Below are 24,062 nucleotides of genomic sequence, written 5' to 3'. Positions count from 1 at the left end.
ATGAGAATTTGCTGAGTTTCCCTGGTGCACCTTCTCCAACACTGAAGAGAGAGTTTTGCATGAGCATCTTCCATTTTTATCACTGAGCCACTCGGTGTCAGGTATTCCCTTCAAAGTCTGTAATCATAACCTCATCTGAAAACAGAACAAGGTGGAAGGGGGTGAAGTCCACAACTCTCAAAGGCAGGGTCTTAACGTGGATAAATTGTTTTGATGTTTCACAGCTGTCTCAAGCATTGAGAAACTTTTTGGGAGAGTCAATGAAAAGTTAGACCTATGTTCAATCACGTAAGGTTTGACATTTATCCCAGTTGCTTGAAGTGCATAACAGTTTTCTACACCCCCTTTCTCTATTTCAGTGAGGTCTTCTGTGGTTTGTCCATGTCCCCTGGTTTTCTTTGTATTGAGTTCAGACTCCGGAGGTCTGTCTTTATAGACGAGGAAACTAATAGAGTTGCCTGGAGAGCCTGAACTTTCTACTAATGTATCTTAAGTGTTCTGTAGCAACTCTTGCCACTTTCTAGAACTTCAGAAAAGTTGGAGAGACTTGAGCCACTTTCTCTGGTCCCCACCCTTAGGTTCGCTGGTCACACCCGGAAGTAAATAGAAACAGTAGTATCCACCGGTGGTACCTCCCTCTCACCTTGTTGGGAGTTCCCTCCCATCAACTTATCTCCCAAGATTGCATCCTGCCAATGACCTCACACATTTTTCCTGTCTCTATGTAAGTTGCTATCTTTTCAGGAGGTGCATGACAGCCTCTGTTTGCTGGGGTCTCCATTTGTACAGAAGCTGTTATTATGGAATAAGTTTAATGGGTCGTGAATTTTGTGGAGACAGGGAGGGTCTCTCGATCACTTTGTATGTACCAGCCATGGACCTACTGGCTCTACAAGGAGTGCATTCGGCTAAATATTTTTAGCCCATTGACTCTGGAGGTAATAACTCTAAATGCTTCATTAAATTTTCAGGGCTGAGTGATGGAAACTACGAGGAAAACAAACAAACAAACAAACAAAGCCCAAATCAGCCACCTTAGCTTCATTTATTACCCAGCTGGAGGACAGGAGTGTGGCCCTTATGAAGAATAAAAATAAACTTTTTAAGGAACTGTAGCCAGTCTCTTCTTTTCCTTCCCCGCGCCCTGCTTCAACAGCACAGGATTTCACTCGATATTTTTCCCTCCCTCACCTGGCATTCGGGACTCTGGAGATGGGTGTGCCACGACAGTCTGTTGAATCCAGTCTCAGGGCTGAAGAATTTTCAGACTCACACACTCTTTTCTGAGATTTGGTGGATCTTTGTAAGCTAGGACCAGAAGTAGGGAGCAACTGATTGCATCCTGGCTGGAGCCTTCTCCTGCGCGTGTCCTAATCTGGGATGGTTTACTCCCGGACATTCTGAGAACCAGAGTTGGGAGGGTGGACGGCAGGGGGAAACGTTGGGGGTTAACTGGGGCCTGAGTCCCTCCCTAGGACTCACGAAAGAGTGATAGATGCACGCCTCCTCCCTCTCCCAACTTTGCCTGGGAAGCCTCGGTGACGACAGGGGCGCACGAGTCAGGGTTGGCCGCTGGGACCTAGCGCCCCCTCCTGCGAAGGGGAGCGGGGGCCACACGTCGGCGCGGGACCTGCCCTCGAGTTTTCCCGCACTAGCGCTTTTTCCACTTGGGTATGCGCATGTTTAGAGGCCTGGATGATAAAGAGAGTAGACCCTAGAGAAAAATGAGGGAGGCCGGGCGGGGGCGGCTGGTGGCGATGGTGAGTGGCAAAAACAGGGAATACTTTGTGAAAAACCCGAGTCTGGTGGCTTTTACCCCATCTCGCCCTCACGCCCTCCCCGCCCACGCAGCCGGGGCGGAGACCCGGCGCTCTGGGCTCGTCTCTCCTCCACCACGCCGGGATGGGGAGTGAGCGGCAAGGCTCCAGAGGCGCGACTGCGAACCGCGGCGCCCCCGCTCGCTCGCTAGCTCTTCCTCCTCCTCGTCGCCACCGCGACTCCGCTAAGCTCTCGGAACGCGCTCGGGCGGCGCACAGAGCACCCGGGCGGGAGCGGGAGCCGCGAGGCCGGGGCGAGGGGAGCGCGGCGGGCGGCCAGGCGGCGGCGGCGGCGGCTGCGGCCGGGGAGCGGGCAGGTGAGCGGCGCTGCGGGGCGCCAGGCGGGCGCGGGGCTGGCGGGGCGGGGGCGGGGGCGCGGGAGGAGGCGGGTCTGCGCGCGGGGCGGTCTCCTCCCCCTGCTCTGACGCGGGGCCCGTGGCTCCCGGGGAGAATGGACCCAGCTCGGCTCTCGCCCGGGCTTCCCCGGGCTGGAGAGCGCGCCTGAGTGCCGCCGCCCGCCGGGCATGGGGAACTGCTTCCTGGGCGGCTGCGGCAGCGGAGGAGGATGGTCTCGGCGAGCCTAGGTGAGGCACGGCGGTGGGCTCGCGGCCGCCCCGGAGTTCAGCGCGGGCAGGTGTCGGCGGGTACGCGGCGCCCGGACGCCCGGGTGGCTCCGTCGGGGTCCCCGGGCGCGGAGGAGGGCTCCTGGGGCGTTCCTCTCGGGAGTTTGGCCAGGAGTGCGGCGGGGATGGAGATTGCAGTTTTCCTCTCTGTTCCTTCACTTGCTGGGGAGGGGGGGGAAGGCGCCTCTGCTCCTTCCGTATGGGTCTCCCCCTACCACCTCTTATCTCCCTACTTGTGACCACGCGCGGTTCTCTTTCCAGACCTGCTCACCTAATACATTCGTCTCTCTCCGGGACCCCGTGCGCCTTCCTCCTTCCTGCGGCCCCGTCTCTGTCCACCAACGAGCCTTCCTTCTCCCACTCCAAAACCTACCTGGTACTCCCGAGCCCTTCCTCAGCCGCGCTGCCGGCGTCCCCGGGTCGGACCCTCTTCCCTGCTCAGCCAAACCCGGTTTTCACTTCCCTACTCCTCGGTAGCGCTGCGGTTCTGCTCCGACCTGCCGAAAAGCGAGATCTATCCCAGTGGCCCCTACCCTTTCGCAAACACCATCAGAGCCGGACCCCGCGTCTCCTCGGAACCCATCTCTTCCTGAGTCCTCCATCGACTCGGTTCTCTGCTGCCGCCCCTTGCATTCCACTCCCCAGCACCACCCCGCGCCGCCCTCCACTCCGACAGCTCTCCTCCCCACCCGCCCCTCTTGCTTCTCTCTGCTCCAGACTTGACGCTCTGCCTCGGCTGCAGAGCCAGGTTTCCCCACCCCCCTACTGGGGAAACTTTAAAATCCATGTGGTTCGGTTCATAAAGGAGCCCTAAAAGGAGGACTCAACCGCCGAGAGAGCCTGCAGCCAGGGAGTCAAGGATGGCGGAGGTTGTGTCGTGGCGTCGGAAAGGAGCTGTAGGCTGAGTATACTAAGTACATTTCAAAACCCTGGTTGCTGCAGCCGGGCCTCTCCTCCCGACGCTGGCTCGTCCCGCGGAGTATTATTGTGACCCCTGGTGGGAGGGCGCGTGTATTCTGTGCACTTTTTAAAGCACTTTTTCTTTTTCTTTTTTTGGTGGTGGTAGTGCTGGTGGACGGGATGAAGGGGGCACGAGGGAAGGTTGCTTTAAGAGGTTGATGCCACTTGTTTCCTGCGTTGCTCCCTCCCGGACCCGCCAGACTGTGTATGTTTCACTCCCTGTGAACTAACCTCCATCCCCCCAATTGCAGCCTGCAGCACACAAGTCCTCATTGTTGGGGGTCTGCCTGGGCACTTCCGCCTGGGCTGGGAGAATCTGGAGGAATGGGGTGGGGGTGGGGAGGCCGGGGGCGCCGGGCGACCGCGGTGTGGCTCTCGCCCTCTGCTCAGCGGCGGCGGACGGAGTGCAGAGCGCCGCGGGGCGGGCATCGGTGCACTCCGGCGCTTGTCTCCCGGGGTGGGGTGCGCGCCCGCGTGGGTCGGCGTCTGCGTGTGCGTTTGGATGCCGGCGCACACCTGGGTTTTAGTTCGTTCAGAAAGAGGAGCTAGTTGAGAGGTTGCCGCAGAGAGTGCGTGTTTTGCTGCCCAGAGCTGGGCGGGCGAGTCCTCCGAGAAGGATGCTACACTGCCGCTCCTAACATCCCGGCGGGGACCGGAGCGAGGATCCGCTGCTATCGCTTCTTACTCCCTCCTGCTCCCCTCCTGCTGGCCTGTTCAACGCACTTTCAAAATGTTGATGGTTTTGAATAAAGGCCTTGTGGGGGGTTCCGCTGACATTACATCACACTTCACATGTTTTCTAGTAATCGTATAAATTAAAGGTGGCTTGCGTTTAGAACCCCCTAATTATCCGGTTCACGTTTGTACATTTATGTGCCAATTATAGGTCTTCGGGAAATCCATAAAATTATAAACCATCCTCACCCCCTGAATTAGCACCCATTGTTTTTATTCTCTCAATGAGTGATTCTGGGTGGAACCCTGAATTGCACAGGCAAGATAGAGGAGGTGGGGGGGGGGGAAGTGGAGAGGTTGGATGGAATAGGGACACGCCACAGCTTCTCCTCAGCCCACTCCCATCTCTTTCACTCTCCGTGCTGACAAGGCTTGGTGACAATTCTGGAAAATGAAAGGGATCACAGATTTTCTTGGTTTCCTATTGAGAAGGGCGACCTAATGAAAACTGTATAAAAGTCAACTTCTAAGCAATCAGAAATTGTCTGCTGATGTCCTTGATTGAAATCCCAGCATTCAAATGGAGTATTGAAAACTCAAAGAAATGGCTTTTGAAGCGCTATTGTTCTTTTCCATACAGAGAGGCCCTTTAAGGGTTTAGGAAGTTCAAAATGCGGTGATTTGAAAGACTGACATTGTAACTATTAGGCAACGGTGAGAGGATCGGATCCGCAGGGATGAGAGAAGAGGGCGAAGTGGGGAGTACAAACGTGTTGTTACTATCTTCTGGGAAAGCGCTGCTACCAAGTGGGAATTCAGTTCTATACATCAAGTTAGCAATTAAATCTCTGACTAAAGCAGATTTAGAAGATGAGTTTTAGTGTTTTTTTTTTTCCCCTCTCCTTTTGGGTGGTGGTTTGCTTAAGGTCTGAATAGGCATATCTGAAACATTTAATCATGTTCATTGTATTCAACAATAAAATCTGAATAAAAATTGCTTACTGTGGATGAAGCTCATCTCACAAGCTGTTTCACAGTATGTTTCATTCGCAAGACAGACCATTGTGTGAGGCTGCAGGGAAGACATGGTATCACTTATTGTTCATTTTCTCCCAAAGCCAGAGAGGAATCCGCTGCTCCCACTCCCCTCTGCCCTCCAAGGAATTTTTTCTTAAATGGGTGGGTGTTTGGCGTGGTCCCTGATAGTACCCATCTTAAAAATGGCCTTTGGTGGATTTCGGGTGCCTGAAGCCACCCTGCAGGCAGAGGAAGAATCTAATTGAGGCAGCATTTGCATTTTGATAATTCACTCAAGTCAAACATTTGGTTTTGCTGGGGTTTAATCCTTCTCTCAAGCTAATAAAGCTAACAAAGCAAGAAAATCACAGTATATGTCTGTTAGATAGCACTTTACAAAGTTGCATACATTGAAGGGGTTGTCAGGAACTTTAAGTGTTACTTAGGGCTAACTGTAACAAAAAATGTTCACTGGTTGAGTTAAGTGATTGAGGATGAATCACTTGACCTCTCAGAACCTCAGTTTCATCATTTGCACAACAGGGACAATATTATCTACTTTGTGGAGCTGTGAGCAATTTTATGGGGGAAAATGTCTCATTGGGAGCTTTGGCACTTAGCAGGATTTCAGGAGAATGGTAACTTTTAGTAATAGAGAGCATGGAATTCTGCTAAGGAGAGAGGATGGTATTTGGAATTGGAAGGGCAGGATGAAATCCAGGTACTGGATTGGCAAATCACCTCTCTTAGTATAATAAAAATAGGAATAACTAACCTTTGTGGGGCACTTACTAAGACTCAGACTTAAGCACTTCACATGCATTAACTTATTTAATCCTTCGTTTAATCCTTCAGTAACCCTAGGAAGTGCATACTTGTATTCTTATTCTCATTTGATTGATAAGGAAAGTGGGGCACAGAGAGAGTTGGTAACTGGCCCAAGGTCATACAGCAACTAATACAATTTAAATCCAAGCTTTCAGTCCTAATGACTATGTTATGTTACCTCTGAGTGGGGAGGTGAGCTCTGTCTCCCAGGGTGGTTGTCACATTTAATGGGGAATAATGGAATAGTTAGACTTCCTGTAGGAGAAAACTACAGGTTGTTCCCAATTTCAGATGCCAGCAACATAAAATGGGTGCTTCTCTATTACCAACAGGGCATTAGGCTGATGGTGGACATTTTGAACACTTCTGACATCGTGGCAGGTATTGGTTCACATATGTCTACTGTGTTAGTATATTCAGTAACTGGGTAGGCAGAGATTGCATTACTGCTCTTATTGGTTACCAGTGGAGGTACGCAGAGATTCTCAAAATTAAGAGGTGGTATAACAGGTCGTTAGAAGACTGGACTTGGGTGCTAGGCTGCCTGGGTTCAGACCTCAGTTCCCCCAACGCTGCCTGCTGTGTGGCTTGGACCAGCTTATCTAACTTCTCTGTGCTTCAGTTTTCTTTATAATAAAAAGCTACCTGCCACATAAGATTGTTGTGAGAATTATAGGAATTAACACCAAGTGCTTAGAATAGTACCCAGCGTGTGATGTTATTTAACTGTTAGTGTTATCCTTCAAAGAAGAGAAAAATCCTTTTCCTTGAAAATAAAAAGTTTTCTGTTCGTCACTGATATCCTAAGACTTAAATATCCTAAGAGTATCTGGCCTGTTGTTTTTTGTTTTGCTTTTTTGCCAACCAGGAGGTAGACAGGAGGAGAGATATTTAAGGAGTTCAGGCAAAGGTTTTTTTTTTTTTTTTTTTTTAAATTTGTTTATTTATTTATTTATTTTTTTTGGCTGTGTTGGGTCTTCGTTTCTGTACGAGGGTTTTCTCTAGCTGCGGCAAGCGGGGACCACTCCTCATCGCGGTGCGCAGGCCTCTCACTGTCGTGGCCTCTCTTGTTGCGGAGCACAGGCTCCAGACGCGCAGGCTCAGTAGTTGTGGCTCACGGGCCCAGTTGCTCCGCGGCATATGGGATCTTCCCAGACCAGGGCTTGAACCCGTGTCCCCTGCGTTGGCAGGCAGACTCTCAACCACTGCGCCACCAGGGAAGCCCCAGGCAAAGGTTTTGTTTTGTGCTTGGCTTATTGGAAATACTTCCTTGAACATTTCTCCTCTTTGTGAAGGGAATGGTGAAATCTTCATAATGCTAAGATTTCTATGTCATTGCACTTTTCAGCAGTTATTTTCAAGGACATAAAATGACTGTTGGATGGATTAAGTTCTAGGATTAGTTAGTCAACTCTTCCCAATTTATAGATTGGAAAGCAAATCAGACTTGGGGTGATGCATAACTGTACCACTGAGAGGCACCATCAGAACCCAGAATTCTTTGACCAGTGCTCCTTCTTCTAGATCAGACTGTCTCTTATACCAGGATAGAGTAGTGGCCTGAAATATAAATAGAATTGGAGCAGGAAGGGATGGTGAGCGGTGGGGTGGGTATTACCAGCTAAGAGCGGAAGCCAGCCAGATGTTCTGTACTGAAAAAAGAGTGTCCAGTAGGAAAAGAAAACCCCTCCTCTGGGGTTATATCCATGAAAAAGTAGCACAGAACTCAATCTATGACATGTGTATCAGGATATGAACCTGTGTACAAAAAAGAAAAAAGAGGGCTTCCCAGGTGGTGCAGTGGTTGAGAGTCTGCCTGCCAATGCAGGGGACACGGGTTCGAGCCCTGGTCTGGGAGGATCCCACATGCCGCGGAGCAACTGGGCCCGTGAGCCACAACTACTGAGCCTGCGCGTCTGGAGCCCGTGCTCCGCAACAAGAGAGGCCGCGATAGTGAGAGGCCCGCGCACCGTGATGAAGAGTGGCCCCCGCTTGCCGCAACTGGAGAAAGCCCTCGCACAGAAACGAAGACCCAACACAGCCAAAAATAAAGAAATAAATTAATTTAAAAAAAATAAGAAAAAAGACATTAAATCAATTAATCACTTGAACACTTCCCTTAGGTTGGAGAGCAAATGATCAGGTTTCTTTTTCTGTGAGATGCTCTTTGTGTTTTGCTTCCATTGAGTTCTTAGAAACAGGAAGGTTTTGGTTTGGGAATCATAAAACTCCTCTGGCTTCTATTTCATGAAATATGCTACCACATTCTATTGGAAAAAAATTGCCAGCTTGCTTTTATTATTATTATTTTATTTTAACCTGAAATGTAACCAGTCTACAGTGCCACTGGGGGATTCTCATGAAGTGAAAACAGAAATAACATTCTACTGAATAGGAGAACTCACAGCTAAAATGGTAAAAGTTTGTGGTGTCAAAGATGGGTTGTTTGGCTTAGGGGATACAATTAGAGGAGGTAAGGTAACAGACAGATGTGAAGTTCAGAGTGAACCCAAGTCAGCTGTGTTGACCACCTACAGTAAGTCTTGGAAAATTACCAACCCTGTGATTTTTGATAATTTGAGCATCATACCAATTTCTCACTCTCTGTTGGTCTGTCACTCTGTTTCTCAACTGGATCTATCCATTCACTCTTCATCAGTTAAGCATCTCTTTCTCTACCTTTGTCTCTTCTTGTGTTTATCCCAGTCTTTGTCTCTTTTTCATTCTTTTACTTTTTTTTTTTTTTTAAATTTTATTTATTTTATTTTATTTATGGCTTTGTTGGGTCTTCGTTTCCGTGCGAGGGCTCCCTCCAGCCGTGGCAAGCGGGGGCCACTCCTCATCGCGGTGCGCGGGCCTCTCACCATCGCGGCCCCTCTTGTTGCAGAGCACAGGCTCCAGACGCGCAGGCTCAGTAATTGCGGCTCACGGGCCCTGCCGCTCCGCGGCACGCGGGATCCTCCCAGACCAGGGCTCAAACCCGCGTCCCCTGCATTGGCAGGCAGACTCTCAACCACTGCGCCACCAGGGAAGCCCTCTTTTTCATTCTTTATGTCTGTTTGTTCCTATTCTTGTTAGTGTCATAATCAACAATAACAACTGAAAATTATGAATATGCATAAAGAGTATCTGGAAATTGAGGCCACACATGTCCTGATACAGACATCACTCCTGTGTCCATTCAACATGTCTTACTGTCACCTCCTTTACCTGGCTCTGGTTCAGTGCTAGGCACTGCAGACAGTTCCAAGATGCAAAGGTACAGTCTCTGCCATCTGGACACCTGGCCTTATACATAAATAGCTGCTACAGCATGACATGTGGTACAGGGAATATCTATATAGCAGCACTGGAAGCTTCCAGATGAGGAATTATTTCTACCTGGACAAAGGAAAGGATGGCTAAGGCTTCACAGAAGAGATTTTGTTTCAGCTGGAAGCTGGAGGTTGACCAGGAGTTTCTGAGGGGTTGAAGGCATTCCAGGTTGAAAGAACTATATGGGCAAAGACAGGCGGGCAAGAAGTTTCATCACTGGTTTGGGGATGGGCATCCTGTTAAGAGTGGCTCTAAGGTAGCATATGTGGCTGAAATGGATTATTTTGTAGAGCCTTCTCCAAACTCTGTTCTGGGGAACACTGGTGTCCCCCAGGATGGTTATGAGTATTTCAAAAGAAAGGGCATTCACAAGGAAAAAAAGTTGCATGCTCAAAAATACTTAGGAAGCCCTGAATTATATATCCTACTCTTAGTAAGACACAGTATTTACTGACATGTGAAAGCTGCAGAGATTTCCTGCAGTTAAGAAACTCATGTACCTCATTAAGAGTTTTCCAAACTTATTTTCTGCAGATCTTTGATTTTAAGAAGTCCCTCTCAGTGTCTCATGAGATAGACTGGAGAAAAGGTTTGTAGGTAAACACTTATGATTTTTAAGCAAAACAGTTAATTTGATTGAGAAGGTAATGCGTTTGATTTGAAATGTAATAAGGTATATTTCTAAGACGTATGAAAATGTGTACATAACAATGCAGTAGAAAACTCTGTCCCTACCACTCAGCCTAGGAAGGCAAGCCATGTAAATGTAGTCGAAGCCACTTAGTAACCTCTCCCCATCAGATCTCCTTCCCTCCTGCCAGAGGGAACCACTATTCCACATTTGGTATTTATCATTCCATATAATTATTTTGAATATGCTTTTCAGAAGAACAGACTTAAAAAGAATTCCATTGAATTCTCATCCAGTTTCTAGCTAGTCACTACAGAGATGATAAGAAATAGTAGTTTGTCCAATAACTGTCCAGGAGAGGACATTTATAAGCTCTTTAGGGAGAAGGAATGTGGCTTCTACTTTTACCAACAGTGCCTAGAATATAGTAGATGCTCAATAAGTGTCTGCTGGATTGAATTGAATTAAATGTGTGTACTTTTATGTGGTTCATTAAGCTCATGTGGATAGAAAGATTGGGGTAAGTTGTTTTCCATCGACAATATTGAAATTCTTTGTGATCAACAATCTTGAAAACACATTCTTTTTTTTGGTGGCAGTTCTTTATTTTGTAATCTGGATTTGGAAATGAATAGTAACAATCAGCTATTGAAAGTAGTCTCTGTTTTCTTGACATCTTTTGGAATCATTAACAGTAACAACTTATTCAAATCTGTCCTATAACTGATCCACTAGAACTATCCACTTTCATTACAGGAACAATGATAACCAGATGTTTTTAATCAAAGGAAATTTATCAATTAATGCTAATTAATTACTCAGTCCCTGGACACTAGATACTTTGAAGGTTTATGAGGTTCCCCGGGGAGTAACTTATTTTTAGTAACAAAGCTTTATAATTACACACCGTCATGCCACGACAAGCATCTCTCTTCATAGAAGTGAGGGACATCCTCTTGAAAAAGCTCACGTCATCTAAAACACATGTCATACTTGGGTGACATTTTCCTTTTTTATTATCCTAGCCTATATTCATATATTACTGTATACATGTATGTCACATGTAGAGTGAACGTTAGAATGTTGCTGAGGAATGCATAGTAGAAAGAATGGGAGCGGAAAGCAAGTGGGAGACTTACAGGCTCCCTGGGAGAGGCTTTTCGCGCTAAATCATGGTTATATGGAAGATGGTGGCTTAGCTTTTCTCATAGGATTCTATGTTGATTATAGCTAAGATACACCCCTAGGATTTTCTATCTTTGACTTGACTGGTGCAGATTTTTCCCAGTAGATTTGGGAGTAGTAGTAAAAATCCCAACAGGTGGCAGGACGAGAGTCAGCTTTGGATGTGAGTGATCGTAAATGATGCAGACACTGCCCAGAGAGTAAGGAAGAGAAGCCACGCATTGCTGTTCCCTAGTGACTGCCCGGTGACGCCCACCCACTCTGACCATGGCACGTGGTGGTGCTTGTCTTCAATCCCAGGACACGTTATTTTGAGCAGTATTACACGCATGCTCACGAAAGTTCTGAATATAAAACACAACCATTCAAACATACTCAAGTTAGACTAAAAGTGCTGGTAATCCAATTGAAGTCAAAGATGGGCCAGCCATATGCTGAATCTGAGCTACGGCATGTATTGTTAGAACATAGTTCCAATGAATGCAAAAAGGTTACTGTAATTTATTCCTTTGGGAAGCTGAATAGATTTATAGGCCACGTAGAAGTTGGATTCTTGCCAATCTTCTGCTATCTAACTTCTTAATTTTAGCGTAGTTGAATTTATCAATCTTTTCTTATGGTTAGTACTTTTATGCCTTGTTTAAGAAAGCCTTTTTAAAAACCCTGATGTCATAAAGATATTCTCCTTTATTATCCTCTAAAAGCTTTATTGTTTTTTCTTTCACATTTAGGTTCTATAATCCTTTCTTATAGTATATTTTCTGGAATTAATGTTTGGTGGAATATTAACAGCTACTACACGAATAATAGCATTGTTATTTCTAGTTGTGGGATCGATATATACGTGTGTGAGGTAGGAATTTATTCTATTTTTTCTAATTTTCTTCCATATGGGGAAAAGTCATCCTGGCATTTAGGGTTAGTTTATAGGCATATATTTCGTCCACTCTTTTGCCCAAGCCACACTTCTTTATTATTATAGCTTTATAAAAAGCCTTGGTAATTGCAGGACAAACCCCCCGTGATGTCCTTCTTCAAAAGTAACTTGGCCTTTCTTGGCCTTCTGTCTTCCATGTACATTCTCTCCATATACATTTTATAATTATCTTTTAAACTTACACTCAAATACTTACTGAGATTTGATTGGAATTATTGTTTGAATGTATAGATTAACTCAGGGAAATGACATTATTATAATGTTGAGCCTTTCTACCCATAAACATAATACCATCATCCATTCATTTAGTTCTTATTTAATGTCTTTCCATACAGATTATAAATTTCTTCATGAAGGTATGCACTCTTTCATTAGATTTATTTCCAGGTGCTTTATATTTTTGTTGTTGCTATTATCAATGCCATCTTTAAAATATTATATTTTCTAGGTATGCATTAGTTTTCATCATACTTCACCTGTATTTCTTATTCTGGATGGTGAGGGCTAGAAGGGGAGGAGAAAAACTGGTGGTTATGAGAGCTTACTAAACATTAGGTTCTTTACATGCTCTGATTTGAATGCAGAACAGCCTCAAGGGAAGAGCTCTGGGTGGCTTAGCACCACCCTTGGGTGGGCCACTGCTGTCCTTTGCAGACCAGCCGTGCAGGGCTTTCCTTTGTCCCAGTGGGTCCGAGGGTTGTGGAAGTGAGGATTGCGGCCGATGAGGGGTCATCACCCCGAGTAGCAGCCGCTCACCTGGTTCAGGTGGCCGAGGCCTTTAAAAGACGTCTCTGGTTTTCCCCTGGAGTGAGGGCTTGTGCAGAGTCGTCTGGCTGCCTGAGGGATGCAGTTTGGCTGGTAGCTACAGTCTGGTTTGACTTTTCAGGTAGATCTCTCAGGTCAGTGAATATTGTTCCCACTTTCAATCAAGGAGCCAGAGGTCTAGGGAAATGAAAAGACGTGTGCAAGCCATCTAGCTGAGCTGGAATGAAGACCCAGGTCTCGCTGCACCCATATCAATGCTCTTTCATTGCACCTTATTGTCCTAAGATCCTCAAGTATTTGACGATGGTGATATAGTGAAATACTGAAGCATTTTTCATTTGAGGAAACACCATTACGCATGGAAATTGTAACTTATATCTGCCCAAAGAGGGCTAATTGTAGAGCTTTCTGACTAGCCCATGTGGTGATTGTTACCTGCCATTTGTTATCCTCTCTCTGTTGCTCTGTTTGTCTGTCTGTCTGTCTCTCTGGATTTCCTCATGCTATTAATTCTTTCATAAGCCTACTCCCACTCATTTCTCCCCATTCAAATAATATTTGTATATTAGGACCTAGGGCAGGATATCCATTTCTCTCTGAAAGTTACCCCTAGGATATCAGTGTCCATAAAATTTCAAATTTCTCTCCTCCCCTTGCCAGATGCTGTACCTCTTTCCTTCTTCTCTCACATTCTGTCATCAGCACATGTTTCATTATATTTTCTGGAATGAAGATAATGCATACCGCACTAGGTTAGGGTGATGTAAAAGAGGATGTCTTAAAGAAAGCAAGATTAAGGGACCAAAAATCTAACCACTTGGTTCTCCTGATAACACTATACATTTTCTCTCTGCTATATATGTGGGGTCATAGGAGTGAGGTGAGATATCATACTGTATACATTTGACTGCTCCAGATGTGTCAGGGGAGGGGGAAGTCTTGACTTGTTTCAGTAGCCGTAAGTCAGCGTGGCTGGGAGGAAGGGGGCTGGGTACTGGACTAACATCGCCCTCTTTAAAAATATAAAGGTCATTGACTTTACACACACAAGGACTGACTATATAGCATAGGAAATGCTGCTCAATATTCTGTAATAACCTAAATAGGAAAAGAATTTGAAAAAGAAGAGATACATGTATGTGTATAACTGAATCACTTTGCTGTACACCTGAAACTAACACAACATTGTTAATCAACTGTACTCCAATATAAAGTAAAAACTAAAAAAAATATAAGCGTTCTACACCATAGGCTCAATCTAAGTTTGATGCTTCCTTCTGTCTGCCTTTCCCAGGCAAGTGCATCTTTCTCAGGCTTCCCGAGCCCCAGACTCTGCTAAGCACCACACTTCATTACGTCAGTTGTTCTGCTCCGTGTGTGTTGATCTGGAGTCCTTTAAAGTTGAGAGTTTCTCAAGGGCACTGTCAACTGGATTTCATGCCCCATATGCTTGGCCTATTGAGGAAGTTCACCGTAAATACTTGCTACCTTTAATTTTAAATTTTTATTTATTTATTTATTTATTTATTTATTTATTTATTTATTTATTTATTTATTTATTTATTTATGGCTATGTTGGGTCTTTGTTTCTGTGCGAGGGCTCTCTCTAGTTGCGGCAAGTGGGGGCCACTCTTCATTGCGGTGCGCGGGCCTCTCACTATCGCGGCCTCTCTTGTTGCGGAGCACAGGCTCCAGACACGCAGGCTCAGTAGTTGTGGCTCATGGGCCCAGTTGCTCCGCGGCACGTGGGATCCTCCCAGACCAGGGCCCGAACCCGTGTCCCCCACATTGGCAGGCAGACTCTCAACCACTGCGCCACCAGGGAAGCCCACTATCTTTAATTTTTAAAGGCTACCATAGTGCCTTTGCAGTGGAGGGGAAAGTATCCCTTTAGTGAACTATTTTGGGTCTATGAAAACAAAATAGGACTTTCTGTTGTAATTTTGAACAGTTTCTTCTGGGACATGTTTTTAGCTCCTTTTATTCCAAAACTATGCCTTTCCTGTCCTGTTCTTTGCTGTCCTCCCTCCTCTCCTTCCTTTCCCTCCTTCCTTTGTTCTTTTTTTTTTTTCTTAATCACATCAAAGGAGTTGCATGAAATCAACAACAAAGACATCTCAACTTATGGGTCTGTAGTGTGACTTTACAGTTACTGGAATGGGCAGTATTCCCTGTCTTTATCACATGCATTATTTCAGTGGAGGAGGAAGAATTTGGGGAGTAGTTGGGAGGTGGACTTTGCAGTTCCTTGTCAAATCCCATAGTAGCATAAGTATTTTATGTGGGTGATTGATCACCTTGTGGCTGATCTGTAGCTGGTTTAAAATTTCAGCCTAAAGATCGAAACTCTGCCAACCAGTATGTGTCAGGGCTGAAGAGTGTCTTTCTGTGCTATCCCCGAACACACCCAAAACAACATCAGCTGCACCACCACGACTTTCAAGCAGAATTTAATTATGTTAACGACATGCACTGTATCAGTGAGAATCTAGTCAGGAGGCACATACCAGGTACCTTAATTGGAAGAATTCAATACAGGGAGCTAGTAACAAAGATGTTGGAAGAGCTGAAAGTGTGACAGAGAGACAAGGGATGGCCACTAGCGAGAGCAGGAAGCCAGTTTGCTTCTAGATCTTAATCTGCAGGCATCAAGGGAGCGGGTGGTGTTATCAGAGCCCAGGTGTTGAGGCTGTTGGAAATGTAATGGAGGCTGCATAAGAGTGGTACCACACAGGGAGGGGCTGGAACTGTGGAGGAGACTCTGCCACAGCAGGGGATGCCACCTTGAAGCAGAAAGAGAGGGAGAAAGGGAGGGAGACCCTTGATCCTCCTCCTTCCTTCCTGTCTCCTGCCATCTTTCCCATTCAGTGAGCCTCACTGGAAGTTAGTTGGCCAGAAAACCTGGGGAAATGTAGTTGGGACCAGCTTTCTGCCATACTCAACAGAGTGGAGGGGAAGGGCCAGGAGTGGATCTGAGAGAAACAGGCAAAGGACTAGTTCACACGCCAGGGAAATAAATCTCTTACAGAAGTGTTTATTAATATTGCAGAGCTAAAGGAACACAACGGAGTTCCTCCTCTTCTCTCTCCTCCCACCCCAGCCCATCCAGCCTCCCTCACAGAATATTGGGAGTGACTCTGCTGGCAGCTGAATCTCTATCTTGTTAGGGTGAGCTGTGTTAATGTTGGGTGCCCTGCTGAGTAGGACAGCAGAGTAGGACTACAGGTCTCTGAGAACTCAAAGTTTTTTTTTTTTTTAATAACTCATTTAGTGGCAAAATGTGACCTGACCTGAAGTGGCTTGAAGTTCCTTATAATCTTTAGTGCTCCCTTTGTGAATAGGCATACAGCGACTCTAGAAGCATTAATGAATTTGATTACAGGGCATCACCCCAAACCCAGCTAGGGGTATTACAAATAAAAGGTAAGTGTATGGCATAGTAAAGGCTGCCTTTCTAAAATGCAAAATAAAATCCACATTATGAACACAAAAGACCCAGGGTATTTGGATAAGGTATTGTGACCCTGTATTTCAACATGGCAGAGGAAGAATGAATGGAAATGTGGCCCAGTAACATGCAGTTCTAGGGCAATGCTGATGGTAAACAGCCCAGCCCCTCCGGAATCATGGAATGCCAGGGCTGGATGTGCCCCTGTAGCCCAGCAGAACCACCACTTCATTCTGTAGATGAGATGTCTTTTGCTTAGGCTGGAGACCTGGCAAACATGTCACAGGGTCACCAAGGGGTGAATCATGGAGCTGGAATCGTTTATTGCCCCTTTACAATGAGTGAATTTTAGGCAAATGCATTTAGTGAGTGAATTTTAGGCTTGATTCTTTGGTTACTTCAAACATTTGAACACTTGACATTTAGATGGAATGAAGGAAGCCAGCAAGTGAAATATATAGGTAAATCTACACACACACACACACACACACACACACACACACACAATTCAGATGTCTTCTACTTTGATCTTCAGAACAATCCTGTCAGATAGGGAGGGCATTACTGTCCCCATTTTACAGATGGTCAAACCAAGGGGACTTGGCCAGTAATAGCTCTGTGGCCACAGGCAAGACCCTCAACTCTCTGAGCCTCAATGGAAAAATGGGTTCCTACAGGGCTGTTTTGTGAATCAAAAGAAGTGACACCTACAGCACAATTAGAATTGTGCCTGGTACCCGTGGTCATGCCATAAGCAGTAGTTCCTTTCTCCCTCCCCCTCCCCCGTCAGACAAGTGAAATAGATGGCACAGCCCCACAGCCGTTCCCTTTGAAAAGGACATGCTTCAGTATAATGAAGAGAGTTCAGTAGCTGAATGGTAACAGACCTCCTGTCTCTGTGCCTTCTTTTTTTTTCTTTCAGCTTTCAGAGGAGGGGCTTGAAGTCATGCCACCCTCAAATCAGTCACGATTTGCTGTGACCTTGGTGACCCCTATTGTCTTCAAAGGTCAGGAGACAGTTTGATATTTTGTTTCCTCCAAGTCCAACTGGAGGGGAAACCACCATGGCCACAAACACAATTTTCTGCAGAAAGCAACCTTCTTGTCAGCACACATGGGACTTTGTTTATCATAATTCATGTTAGGTGGGCATAATAAAATATTTTCTTTTTTTGAGTATTTTGCAAGGTTAATAAAGCAGCATTCTTGGGGAAAGTTTATTAGTCCATAACTTATAGAAAACTCCAGAGGAAGAAGATATGAGATATGTTCTGTAGGTAAAGACGTCAGGCTTGCCACCACTAGAATTGAATTATGCCTGCGTTATTCAGCTAGCTATCTTCGGGGTACATTCCAGGTTGCTGATGTGATGGTGACCTTGTCTTGGACATGATCTAAACAAGCATTTGTTCCCTTTTATTTTTAAATTGGGAGGGTGTGAAAGAGGAGGTGGCAACGTGTAGAATAATCACAGTCCTCGGGATGTGACCCTTTCTGTCCCCTTGGCTGCACTTCAGCTACATTAGACACAAAGACATGCTTTTGAACCCTGGCTCTTTTGCTGCATGCACTGGGTTTCTGCTGTCTGTCAAATGGAGATTGTGGTGCTGGCAACAGTGATGATGGTGATGATGAGGATGATGGTGATAGGGATGAGGAGAATAACGGCTGCCTCTGTGTCCATGACAGGGAGTGATGATTTACGGGAAAGGACGTGGGACTCTGTCACTTCATCCATTCACTCAGTGTTTTTGAGCCCCTGCAGCATACTGGCACAATGGCAAGCTCCATTTTTTTTTTTTTTTTTTTTTTTAGCCATAAAAAAGACACAGATTTCTTTCTCAAGATCCAGGATTAGCCCGGGAAGCACAAATAAACAGATAATAATATGGCTAAGTATGGCCCCCAAAAGTATTAGTTACAGTGAAAAATAAGACAGAAGGATGGATTTTGCCAGGGTAGGGAAGGGTCAGCATCTAAGCTAAGCATTCTGAAGGTGGTTTGGAATTTGCTGGTGAGTCTCGGTGCAATAAATGTGTTTTGAGTCCTGTGTTGGGCTTTTAGAGTGAGTGTGACAGGAACTCTAGTTGCCCGTATTCCATATACAGTCCACTGGGGGAAAATGCAAAACCAGTAAAGGCAGGAGGAGGCATGTAGACTGGGGGACCATGACAGAGGTAGAGATGGGCACTTCCATGTATGAGGAACCCTACATAAGTTGGTACAAATGGATCACAAAGTGATGGGGTGTCAGGAGCTGGGGAAAGTCAGTCTGGGCGGGTAAACAGGGACAGTTCATGGAACACCTTTTTTACCAAATGTTGGCCAGGAGGTTGTGGTTGGGTAGATGGTGGCAAATAGACTTCACTTTATGTCGCCTTCTCTGCAATTCTCTCGCTTCTCCTATTGCCTGGGTTCAAAGAGCTGTCTATGGAGAAATATGGTTGTATTTTTTTAGGTGAAATGAGCACTGTCAGGTGTGGTGTAGTTTACTGGTCTTTTAGGTTCTCCTGTTACAAGACCTGCAAGCGCAGGTGCTTACAAGGGCCATGCAGCTGACATTAGCTGGTGGAATAGTCTGGAGTGGGGCGAGAGGGGGCACTGGGTAAGCCACTATTCAGCTCCAAATGATGATTGCAATAAGAGAGTGCTGGACCAATGTAGCCAGGTCTTCAGCTTTTCCAAGAAAAGCTAGAAACTTTTTTTTTTTTAATGAAAAATCCCTCTGTTTAAAAATTCGCCGCTAAATCAGTTAAAACAAACAACAAACAAAAAATATGTGTAGGCAGAAGATAACTGGCCTGTGGGCTTTTAGCTCATGAACTACCCATTGGTGAATTTTGGCCTATTCGTTATAATTAGTATGTTATGACTACATAAATCTTCCTCAAGTGGAAGTTCAGTCGATATTACGAGGGGGTAAATTGGGCCATTTTTTGGTAAAGGAAAGTTTCTGCAAGACAGTTGAATGGTGGAAATTGGTTCTCATTTATTTGTGTGTTCCCTCAATCACCTTGTTTGTTGTTCTTGATCAGATGATTCTGATACATGGTGAAGCTTTGTAAAACCAGTGCCCATGGCAATTCTGGTGTGTTCTTAGCTGTTTGTTGGGCAGCGCTGAGCTTTGTATCTGTCTGAGTCTACAGCTGCCTTAATTAAGCTTGTTATGTGCTGCTACCAAGGCAAATCCCTGTAGCGAGTCAAATGAGTAGTTTTAGGGTTTGAAAATGATAGCATTCTGTGGCTTTCTCATTTAGGGTTGAGACTCCCAGCCACTAAAATATGCACATTTCAAACCAGAGTGAGAACATGAGCAACTTAGTAGTTACTGTGGAATTGAGCGAATGTCATAAATATTTATTTATCTTTTTCATAGCTGGCATAAAAATGTTAGGATATAAAAAAGTTGTTCACTATAAAAACAACAGAAAATTCATTGGCTATACATCTCCTGAATGCGTGTGTCTCTTTGGGTTTTCATTAGTGTCTAGCAATATACTTTGAGGAATTAGATTTGAACAGAAGCTTCAGCTGAATATGAAAGCTCCTAGTGTTCGTAATTAACCCGTTTTCAGCGAGGATGCATTGCATACAGCAGTTTTCTTTTAACCGTATAGTGCTATGGTCAAGTCTAATGAATGTTTCTTTCAGAATTTTTTTTTAAAGAAACAATCTCTGTTTATTGAATTTGGAAAACACAAAAAAGTATAAAAGAGAATAAAGTCACTTATAATATTTCTATCCAGAAGCAATCACTGTTAATGTTTTTGAGTTGCAGAGATAAATAGGCTGTGGTTTGAGGTCAGACCAACATGGATTTTAGTCCAGGTTCTTCTGTTTATTTAATCTTGACACTGCTTATTTTTCTCATCTGTGAAACAGAAATAAAAATAACATCTATTTTATTTAACATGTTGATTATTAAACCAGATAATGCATATTAAGCATTTAGCACATTACTCGGCACATAGAAATCACTTAAAAACTGAGCTATCGTATTTTCTATTCTTTTTGCTATAAACATTTTTTTTTTTTGATAGGTAAGAAGTGGATTTATTTAGAGACAGGCACACTCTACAGAGAGAGTTTGGCCATCTCAGAAGGTGAGAAAGGCTCTTTTTGCTGTAAACATTTTACCTGGTGGAGTTCATCAAAAATAGTTGTCAAAACTATTTTTTTTTTTGTAAAAATAAAACAACTGATGTTCCCATATCTCTTTAAAAAATACTCTTTAAATGTCCTCCCCCTCTCCAGTGGTACACAGTAGGTTCTGTATTTCTGTTTTTTTTTTTTTTAAAGATTTATTGATTGATTGATTGATTGCTATGTTGGGTCTTAGTTTCTGTGCTAGGGCTTTCTCTAGTTGTGGCAAGCGGGGGCCACTCTTCATCGCGGTGCGCGGGCCTCTCACTATTGTGGCCTCTCTTGTTGCGGAGCACGGGCTCCAGACGCGCAGGCTCAGTAGTTGTGGCTCACGGGCCTAGTTGCTCCGCGGCATGTGGGATCTTCCCAGACCGGGGCTCGAACCCGTGTCCCCTGCATTAGCAGGCAGATTCTCAACCACTGCGCCACCAGGGAAGCCTCTATTTTTTTAAATTGAAGTATAGTTAATTTGCAATGGTGTATTAGCTCCAAGTATAAGCAGAGTGATTCAGTTATGTATATATATATTCTTTTTCAGATTCTTTTGCATTATAGGTTATTTCAAGATACTGAATATAGTTCCTTGTGCTATCTAGTAGGTCCTTGTTGTTTATATATTTGATACATAGTAGTGTGTATATGTTAATTTCCTAATTTACCTCCTCCCTGATATCCCCTCTGGTAAACATAAGTTTGTTTTCTAGTCTATGAGTCTATTTCTGTTTTGTAAATAAGTTCACTTATATCATTTTTTAGACTCCACATATAAGTGACATCATACGATATTTGTCTTTCTTCGTCTGACTTATTTAACTTAGTATGAAAATCACTAAGTCCATCCATGTTGCCGCAAATGGCATTATTTCACTCATTTTTATGGCTGAGTAATATTCCATTATATATATGTACCACATCTTCTTTATCCATTCATCTGTCAATGGATACTTAGGTTGCTTCCATGTCCTGCCTATTGTAAGTAGTGCTGCTGTGAACATTGGGGTGCATGTATCTTTTCAAATTAGAGTTTTTCTCCAGCTATATGCCCAGAAGTGAGATTGCTGGGTCATATGGTAGCTCTATTTTTAGTTTTTAAGGAACCTGCATATTGTTCTCCATAGTGGCTGCACCAGTTTATATTCCCACCAACAGTGTAGAAGGGTTCCCTTTTTTCCACACCCTCTCCAGCATTTATTATTTGTAGACTTTTTAATGATGGCCCTTCTGACCAGTGTGAGGTGATACCTCACTGTAGTTTTAATTTGCATTTCTCTGAGAGTTACTGATATTGAGCATCTTTTCATGTGCCCGTTGGCCATCTGTATGTCTTCTTTGGAGAAATGTCTGTCTAAATGTTCTTTTTAAGTTATGTAATATTTTATGAACATACCTGTATCCACATTTTAGCTTTTCCCTTTGTATATTTAAGTTTTGCTCATTCTTTTTTACTATAAATAATTCTGTGATGAATATCTTCATTCATCAATCTTTTGCGGCAGCTGGATTTTCTTGTTAGTACAGTGACTGCCTCCCGCACCTGGAAATGGGCAGAATTACTGCCCGCATTCTCCATTGGAACTTTTGGTGATGATGGAGATGCTCTTTGCGCTGTCCAGTGTAGTAGCCACAAGGCACACGTAGCTCTGAGCATTTGAAATGTTATCTCGTGTGACTGGGAAACTAAATTAAAAAAATTGTTTAACATTATTTAATTTTAAATAGTCTTACAGGGCTGGTGGCTGCCATATTGGACAGCATGGGCTTACACTGTTCTGGTTCAAAGAGTAGAGTGGACTTAGGCTGGGATTTTGTTTTTCGTACAGTCGTCCATAGACTATTTAGCTTTTTCTTCTGGTCTTTTAAGCTCCGGTACAGTCTCAAGATATTGCATTTTCCCTTTCTGTATGTTTCTACTTTATTTTGACAGGAGGTTGGTGTAGGGTGCCTCACATACCTGCTGCCATGTTAAGTTAGAAATCTGAGTTGATACTTAAGTACGGGTTGCTCATAGTGACCTCCTTCCAGACAATACAGTACGGAAAGGGGATAAAAAAGAGTAACTTTTTGGTGGCAAAACCTGACAAACAGCGTATCAACGAGGTGATCGAGGTTAACACCAACAGGGATGGATCATGTTGTTGATAGTACGTGCCTTTGATATGATGTGACGAAGATGGCACTTTACCTCTTCAGTCTTTGTCCCCAAAACACATAACCCCAATCTAATTATGACAAATCCCAATTGAGGGACATTCTGCAAAATACTCAACCAGTACTTCCTAAAGCTGTCAAGGTCATCAAAAATAAGCAGAGTCTGAGAACTGTCAGAGTCTCGAGTTATAATGGCTAAATGTTATGTGGTACCATGGTCGAGATCCTAGAACAATGAACCAAAAAAAGGACACTGCATAACAACCAAGGAAATATTAATAAAATGCGGACTTTAATAATGTACTGGTTCATCAGTTGGTTCATTAATTGTAGTAAAGGTACTACTATGCTAGTGTAAGATTTAAAAAAAAAAAGTCTGAGTTGAAAATGTTGACTCTGTGAGGACTCTTCAGGTTGCCAGTGACAGGAATCTAGCTTAGCGCGACGTCAGTCTAAAAGGGAATTTCTCTGCTCACATAACCAGCAGTAGGTGTGGTCTGGCTGCAGGTGTGGTTAGAGCTGAGTGCCCTGTCAGCTCTGGTTCCACACGCTAGCTTGACTTTCTCTGCCTTGGCTTTGTTAGAAGGCTCTTCCTAAGCAGTGGCAAAGACGGCCCCCAGCCATCCAGGCTTACATCCTGCTAGCTTAGCAACCCTGGCAGAGGGGAAGAAGGCTTTTTCCCGGTAGCACAGAACAGCCTGGGGCTGGCACTCAGTGGACTTGTTCTGATTCCTGAATTCGTCTCTGTGGGTCAGGGCTGGGGAGGTAGAATTCCTGCCCATTGGCCAGTACTGGACCCAAGTCCCCACCTACAGAGCCAGAGGGGGTGGGGTCAGCCCCACCAAACTATATGGAATGAAACTGAGATGAGAGGATGATTCCCCAAAGGAAAATCAGGGTGGGAAATGCATGCTTGGCAGGCAGGCACAGGCTACACAGTCGCTGCTCACTGCACTGTATCTTTGAAGCATTCTTATCTCCCCTGATTCTCTTCTTAGGAAAAGCCAGTTTGTTGGGGGAGAGGGAGGATTTTCTGTCCTGTGAATTGCTGTCAATTCACATAGCAGGCTTCTATCACTTAATGGGACAATTCCCCTATCCAGAGGAAGGTTCTTAGATGTCTTCCAATTATGAAAGCGCTGGGATGTTTGGATTCTGTCTGGTCTTGCTCTGCCTGTGTTTATGACAGTAGGCTCACAAGTTAATTCTTCCTCTCTAGGAAGTAGGTAACTGTGCCCCAGAGAGTTAACAAGGTAATAAGTAAATCGATGCGTCTATTGTGATTATTTTTCTTTATAAGTAAGGCAAAAGATACATTGCCTAAGCCCCTTCCGGGAAGTATCTGAATCAAAGCTGATGGACTTTGCATGTCAGACTCCAGATAATCTAGGAATCTGGTAGAGAGTGGGCACTTCAGTCCCCAGCTGGTGTATTGCAGCAGTATCTTGGGACTTCGAGGTGTAATTAAACCATGCCTGTTAGTAATTACAAAAAGGGGGACTCACTGCCCTTAAATGTGAGTAACATATCAGATCTTCATAAAAGCATGAAGCTATTTATTTCATCAGCA

At 44.6% G+C, this 24,062-nt stretch overlaps 1 protein-coding gene across 1 annotated transcript in view; it reads left to right on the top strand.

The window, feature by feature from the left end:
* Positions 1–2,298: 2,298 nt before the first annotated feature.
* The window catches only part of DAB1 (DAB adaptor protein 1), a 426,067-nt gene continuing 404,303 nt past the window's right edge, over positions 2,299–24,062 (top strand). Inside the window, exon 1 of the mRNA XM_068537987.1 lies at positions 2,299–2,401. The gene's annotated coding sequence lies outside the window, so the exon portion shown is untranslated. The remainder of the gene's footprint in view (positions 2,402–24,062) is intronic.

The sequence above is a fragment of the Eschrichtius robustus genome, chromosome 3 (genome assembly GCF_028021215.1).
Source record: "Eschrichtius robustus isolate mEscRob2 chromosome 3, mEscRob2.pri, whole genome shotgun sequence".
Classification (NCBI taxonomy): Eukaryota; Metazoa; Chordata; class Mammalia; order Artiodactyla; family Eschrichtiidae; genus Eschrichtius; species Eschrichtius robustus.
The sequence above is the reverse complement of the archived record's forward strand: the minus strand, read 5'-3'. Positions and strand labels throughout refer to the sequence as shown.